The following is an 8,214-nucleotide window of genomic DNA, read 5'->3' on the forward strand; positions in this document are numbered from 1 at the left end:
TGTAGTAAACAATACTTGGTAATACATCCATAACCTGTATCCCAATTTGCAGTGACAACTGTCAAAAGATGTTTGGATATTCACTGTATCTGGTGGTGATGATGATGGTTCCCCCATACAATTTTACATTCATGTTGTTCTATATATTTAGACCAGTTTCAAAGGGAGCCTATGAGCTTAAATTTGCAACAGTTTTGAAAATACTGCTCTGATCTCGGAGGCTATTAATTTCCCTCCTCAGCTGAAATACTGAAGGTTAAGTTATTCATGGTCAGCAGTGGGAGGGAGGGGATATCAGATCAACAGAATTTTCTGTATCTGTACTGCTAGTGATATTTCATTCCACTCAGATGAATCAATATTGCAGCTTGCACAGCTGAGATGTCTAGTTCTGGAACATGATTAAAATAGCCACAGTACAGAATGTTTTACTCATTTCGAAGCTTCAAATTCTTGTAGAGAGTTAGATTATACAAACTCTCTTGTTCTTTCTTTGTATAAGGAGTTGGGTAGTTTATATCTAGCTGAGAATAAACAATATATTTTTAAATATGGAAAAATATATAACTTTATCATATAGTCCCATATTCTTCCTGCCTGCATTCCTTTACTTTATTCTTGCAAATATAGACAGTAATTTTCTGATGACTGAGCTTCCCACAGCCAGTTTCATCAATAGCAACCCAAATTTGTTCACTGATGGATGGTCCAGTTATTCCAAGAGTTTGTACAATTCATTTATCAACCTTTATTACAGTCTTACATTCTTTTTATAGTTACAATTTCAGTCCAGTATTTTCAGTTATGCAAATACAGTAATCATTTGGTTAGTTGCCAAACCAGGCTGCATCTATAAATGTGTTCTATTCTGGTGTGTATAAATAGCTTAGACATTTCAAATGTCTGCATAGCTGAAAGTAGTGTAATGGAGTTTGTAGGGAGTAACATTTGGAATGAGTAATCTGCTCCGCAAAACTGAGCATGGCTTCCCTACAATGACCTCAATATAAGAAAATTAACAAGTTTTAGTGAACTGGTTGGTTATCTATCTAATTCTTGTGGTTTGGGCATGTCTCGCACAACCTTCTGTAAAGGTTTTTGTGGCTGTCAGAGCACGTTACCAACTGTGTCCAGAACCTGGAACACCTTTCCTTCTCTCCTGACACACGCTCTTCACCACTCTGTCTCATTTTCACTGCACAGCCTCGCATTCTTCTCATGCTTGCAATAATTTTTTATGTAGACAGGCATTCATTAAATGTCAATATAAGACAGGCATTGGGCATGAAATTCATAAAGAAATTAAATAAATTATTTTTAATCTACCTATGTAATAATTCAATCTAAAAGGTATTTCTGCCTGCATTCAGATGTTTTGCTGTAAATATCTGAACACTTGACATCTTGAATTGCATTTCATATTTCTTACATTGTAGCTTCCTATCTTCAAAGTATAAACTGTCACTGCCAGCAAAATATGTGGGTTTGCCTTTCTTTTTTCTTTTGCCTTCTTCTCTTTTACTGTCTTGTTCCTTATGTCAGCACTACTGTTCATGCAGACATGAGTGAGCACGGGTAGGGAAATACACTGAAAATTAAACCAACAACCCCCTTCCATGGGTTATTTTTTAGCAAGATCAGTCCCAGATCCCACATTTCACTGTGTGTGTCCCCTACAAATGCTAGAACCAGGATTAATGTGGGATGTAAAATGTGAAGACCCAAGAAATAAGGTGTTTCAGGATTAAGGGACTGTCTCCTAGCACTGGCAGTTTTACCTTCTCCCAGTCAAGAGGAAGAACTAGTTGGGACTGGTTTTTTTGGTTTGGTTTATTTTTTTTCCAAAATGCTAACCAATGTTAACAAACAATAACAAAAGGACTATGTAAAATAGTTTTTAGGGGGCCTTTGAAACAAAAACTGTTTTGTATGGAAAACCATTAAAAGCCACTTCTTTGAAGTGTCTAAGGAATGCAGCCTAACAAGGTAACAAGAAGGCTTAGGGAATCAGCAGGTAAGAAAGTTGCTTATTTAGACTCGTTGAATGTCTTTTGGGAAATTATTCTGTCCTCCAGAATTTTATGCATGCTTATTTGACATTCACATTTATTTTAGTACTCAGGGGGTGTTCTTCCACAAAATACGCTTATTTTTTTTATCTGTTTGGCTGTAACATGACAATTTTTCGTTGTGTTCAGACTTTACCACAGAGAACCAGTATACTTTGACCATTAAAATTGTACAAAACAAACCCCTCCCTGACAACAACAACAACAAAACAAAGACCAAAACTTTCCAATTAAAAAAAAATATATATATATCTGAGAAACCAGAAATGTTAGAAGTGTTTATGCCTAACAAAAGGGGCTACTGAAAGCACATTGCCTTAATACTCAAATCTTGTTTCTGATTCCTCACTCACTGATTTTTAGGATCTGCATCACACTCTGTCTCATGAGAGCTACAAGTGAATTGCAAACCTTGCAAGCAAAATTTATGTCTGTAAAAAGCAGTCTTGTTGGAAACCTATCTGATGAAATATGGCATTCATTCTTAAGAGGAATTGTGGTGCCTATGATCTCAGTGTCTTTTTTTCATAATGTCATCAATAAGACACACATGGTACCAAACACAGTTGAGATCACTTAGTTTTATTATTCTGAAATAATACTCATTGGAAAGAGAATGAGCAAGTACATTTCACGTTACATACACAAATTTTACCTGATATACCACAATCTGTTTTTCCTCCCTTTTCCCATCCAGGGAGGGTGTGTTTCTCACTGTCCTGTCATCTATCCCAGGACTTTTATATGCCCTCTGTTCTCTTATCACACTGTGTTCCTTTTCTTTCTTGTTTGTTTGCCTTAGTCCCATCTCTTTTTTTATTAGTAATTTATTGTTGTACATAGAAGGCTCTTTGGGACCGAAGGAGAAGAGGTGTGGAAAAGGCATGGCTCATCAAATCCTGGCTCCTGCAATCTCAGACAATCATGTGATTTGTGTTTGGCCCAGAAGGACCAGAAAAACATTGACTCACTGCATCACAAAATTGAAAATACTTCTTTTGTTTGATGAACTGTACAGTAAGATGGAAAGCAATTCTACTACAGTGCCTCAGAAAGTGAAACAGACCTTCTGAAATGATCAGAACCTTTCTCTCTACAGCACTAAGTGACCATTTGTTCCATAAATTACTTCATTTTTAACCAGGGAATGGGAGAGGTACAGTGCAAATCAAATACACAGTGCCAATATCTCCCCTTATTTTAGCCAGTAAAAAGTAATCCATATTATTACTATTATTATTGTCCTGAAACTTTGTGGGAGCTTTGGAATTCTAATCTCTGGTCGGTTTGCTGATCCAGTTTTAAAAGTGAATTTTGAATATATGGAGGACCTGACTTCATCTGATTGTGAAACTTCTCAGTCTGAAGCATTAGAAAGCAAATATAGAAAACTTAATTTTACCTACTGTTGCAAGTGATCTGGAAAAAAATGAGGTGGCAAATTTTTCTGGCTATTACACAAGTGAGGGTAGCAAAGATATATGTGACTGTGAGGATCTGCAGAAGAACACTGAGAGAGTGAGTAGCTGGGTGATAAAAAGGCAGGAAAATTTCAGAATAAAAAAATTTAAAATCATACATATAAGACAAAACAGCCCTAAATTTATAGATACAGTAACAAATTCTGACCTGTTTACAACAGTTCTTGAGAGACACCCTAGGATTCTAACAAATAGGTCTATTAAACCTACGCTGAACACTTGGTAAGAATCAAAAAAGGGAAAAAGAAAGAAAAAGGAATAAAGAAAAGAGAAAGACAAAGGCAGAAAAGAAAGGAAAATGATACTAAGAGAGCACAAAAGAGAAAAAATATGCTACAGAATAAATCAGCTATGCTTCTGCATCCTGAATGCAGTATACAATCCCTCATGTCAGAGAGCATAGAGTAGAAAGATAAGGAAGATTCTGTACTAAAGAACAAGCTTTCTTCAGTCTGGAAAAATACAACCCAGATGTACTGTAAGAGGGATTTATGAGGGAAATTAATAAGAAACAATTGACAATAACAAGAGACATTAGAACAATGACACCAAACCACTAAAACCTCCATGGGGCAGGTCAAAATGAAAAAACCGAAGCAAAACAAAACAGAACAATGGTCCTTCACACAACAAATATATTTCAGCCATGGAACCCTTCTTCATGGAATGTTTTGGATGCCAAGTTTTATTAATTATAAAGATAACACCACTTCCCCAGAGAGTTCCTGAACCATGGATCACTGTAGGCTGGGAGAACCTATGCTAGCTTAGTTAGTTATATTTTTCCTGCTGCCAACAGGATACTCAGCCACAGGACTATTTGGCCTAAACCAACACAGCTGTCTGTCTGTTTTCTCAGACCAGTAGTTCCTGAGTGCCTGATTCCCCTGAGACATCCTAACACCTAGAACAACTGAAGCAATGGCTACTATTATGATGGCTGCTCCCTGCCCTAATTGCTCTTGCACACCAAGCCACATATAGAAGAGGTGCTCTGAGTTATCATACAGACTCAGAGACTTATACACAGTTGATTTGTAGATACACAATTGGTTTGACGTTGCCTAAGAGAGAGAAATAATACGTGTGCTGCATGTTGTGTGTACTCTTATTTCTGTGCAGAATATCCCTGAGAGACACGCAGGAGTCTTAGCCAGCAATAAAAAGAAAATACGTGTCAGAAATGGTTTACTGTTCATACTCAGAAGGTTAATTTCAATCACCATATGACACTCTAAAGCACAAAGGATTTTTATTGAAAAAAAAGGAATGTAGTTTCTGCACTCCAAGTCTTATTTTAACAATGATTAACAATTAGGGGGTGCCTCTCAGAAAATAATTAGTGTGCTAGAGGACACATCGTCCAGTATATGCAGACGGGTTTTCGGTTTGTTTCAGGAAATATATATACATCCCCTATAATATATTTTTCTCTTATTTCTTAGATGAATTAATTATCTGAAAATTCCATTTCTGAGTCAGTATCTGAGGTTTGCTTTCTGAACTTTGGAGATATGCAGTAGACACATTGTCTTTACTGTTCAAGACAGATTCAGAGAAAAATGGAGAAGTGTTGGTTTATATATTGATTAAGCTAAGAAAAAAGGTCATATGCCAGCAAAAGTTACAACTGAACAGATTTATCCTCATTTACCATGTGTATGCAATATGTCTACAGCTGGGAGGTTTCATACCTTTTTTTTCCCCTTCAGATCCTGTTTTCTATCAAGTTGGTTTTGTGCATTTTGGCATTCTAGGACTTTATCTTCCTTATGGAAATAAGTACTACCTTCTATCATTACCCTATTTTATGGATTAAACCCTCTGTCTAAGCTCGTATATTTCTAACAGAAACATAATTCTGAGACAGAATTTTGAAGTTCAGGTCCTTCCATTCAGGAGCAATACATTCATTGAAAATCATCATGTACCACCCCAGTTCAGGATCATAATTTGTTGGATATTAGAAACTAGACCACTTTGCTTTGTCCTATTTAGGGGCAATAAGAGAAAAGAGAGAAGAGAAAAACAGAAAAAGTGATCAGAAAGTAGAATGAGCAGTTTGGAATCATAAAACCTCAGTTAATTCAGAGGGAAGGTGGTAAAGTCTCAGAGGGGAAGTGCCAAAGTTTGAGGGGATAGCAGAAAATTTTGATAGGAATTTCAAGGATTTCAGAACTAAAAAGAGATTTACCCTCATATGGGAAGAGAAGAGGTTCATCTAGGTGGATAGAATACTAGGAGAATAGAAGATAGAGATACAAGTGATAGTGGTGGGGTTTAGGTGAAAAAGGACAGGGTTCCTGGAATATGACAGCAGAGGATTTTATGAGGGAAATGCTGAGGTGAACCAGCTCAAGACTTGGAAAAATGTTGAGCTACCTGAGATTATATATTTGTAGCAGCAAGCAGGAAAGGTGTCAGATTTGGGAAGCAGTAAATTAGCTCTTGAAAAGGAGAGACAGGAAAAATCTAATACACAGCTGAAGTACCAGAATGGCCACTGTGGCAAGGAGATTGGAAATTTAGTCAGAAAATCTGAACTGGTCTTAATGAAGCCTAAAGGGGGCCTTAAAAGGCTCATTTCATCCCCAGGGCATCCAAACTGACTTATTACAAGTGGACCAGGGAAAGGCACAACTGGGAATGAGTTTGGGATTAGGTTGGAAAAGCAGAGATAGGAAAGGGCTAGAAAGTGGAGAAAGCCTACATGATAGTAAGTGAGCAAACAATCTTGTGCAACAATATGCCAAAGCAGAAGCACTTTGTTCCCTTTGTGACATTTCAAACACACAAGACTGTAAATAGGTCTTGCTGATGGAGCCGTGTCTGGAGACAAACACATCGTCCAAAATGAAAAATCTTCTATTAACATTTTTAACTCCGCACTGTGCACAGACAGTCTTGAGTAATTTACTTGTGGTCAAATTAAAGAAAAGAATAAATTAGTGACATTTTAGATATTAGAGAAATTATTCCTTTGTGGAAGGATTTGTGGAAAGCCCTTGAGAAAAGAACAGATCTTTGGCCCTGTGGAAGAGAGTATCAGCTTTCATTAAGCAAACAAAGCCTTGGAAACATAAGTTTATATAAGTGGATTTCTAAGAATTGATGACAGTCAGTATTTCATGTCAGCAGGAGAAACTGGACATAATGGATTGCTAAATTACACATTAATAGAATATGGGGTCATTCTTCACACTCTCAGGTGTGACCAGCGGCATCCCATAGGGGTCTTTATGCAAGATCAACATAGCAGTTATCAAACTTGAAAAGCATTTTGAAGGATTAATGAAGAGATATTTTTCCCTTCCTTGACAGGCTTATGCTGCATAACTTTACAGAATATTTTCTATTCGGATGACATGTCTCACTTATAGTGATATCTATTAATTAGACAGGATTTGGAGACTGTAGACTGTCTCTGAATAAAAGCTATAAGGCTTCCTAATTTCTAGGTTTGGGGGACCCAGAAGACAGATGAAATGGCATCTTTTAATTGTTAAAGATGCATAGCAGAGTCTGTAAGGACTGGAGAGACATATTGTCCAGGGCTTGAAACGCTGGGATTCGCAGCAGATCTCTTTGAAAAGATGCTCAGATGTAAGAACTTGGAAAAGGTTTCCCAGAGAGACGTTTGGAGAAACTGCTCCCTATACAACACTTCTGCTTTTTTTAGAGAAAAAACATTGCATTGCTTGACACTTGTAATTTATATGGCCACAATCCCATGAGTATGTTATCAGTTCTTCTAGAGGTATCATGCTGTAAAATAAGGAGCATATTTTAAAAAGAAAAGAAAAAAAATTTAAAAACCAAGGTCTATCTATCATTTTAAGCAATACAGAGAGATTAGTGCTTTCAAATGCGCTGATACCCAGCTTGGGGAAAAAAGTCTGTCTCTTGGGTAAAGGCAAAAAGGGGGAAGAGTAACTTTTCTGAGCAGTAAATTATGTTGTTTCCTACAACAGTAGTAAACAGCAATAAATTATGTTGCTTCCTAGCTGTGCCTACAGGGTTCCTTGGAATCCTCAGAAATATTTTTTCACTCTTTTTCTATCAACAATGCTATTATTTGTTGTTCTGTTGTATATGCTATAGTTTTGTTATTGTGTTTTATATCATCAGCATAAGAAAGAGAAGAGAGAAATTTCTAGGGAAATATCAGGAGATATTAGTTTACACAGGTCACAATTACTTCCAGTTCTGGAACTTGGACTTTGGCAGAAAGACATGTAAACCTATGCTAATCTCTATTCTAGTGCTGGGAACAGAAAGAAACCAAACAAACACAGCACAAAAAGTTCTTCCCTATGTAGAGATTACTATTAATATTTCAAATTCTAGTATTTTTTTCTGCTCTATTGTGGCATAAAATTAAACAAATTTTCTTAGATGGATTTAAGGTGGATCCCTTTAAAATTTGTTACTGCAGGATAAGACGTAAGAGATTCCACAGTCTTGAAAATTCTTGTTCATTGCAGCCATACATCAGAACACCATTTAGAGATGTCAGAAACTTATAATGCCCAATTATAATAAATATGAATCATCAGTACTTCAGTCAGATTATTTGTTTTACACAGATGTATATTGCACATAATCCTTACAGCTCTTCTAGCAGTTAGAAGTCACCTCACCTTGTGTTAAAGGCCTTTATGTAG

Source organism: Heliangelus exortis, chromosome 4 (assembly GCF_036169615.1).
Source record: "Heliangelus exortis chromosome 4, bHelExo1.hap1, whole genome shotgun sequence".
Taxonomy (NCBI): domain Eukaryota; kingdom Metazoa; phylum Chordata; class Aves; order Apodiformes; family Trochilidae; genus Heliangelus; species Heliangelus exortis.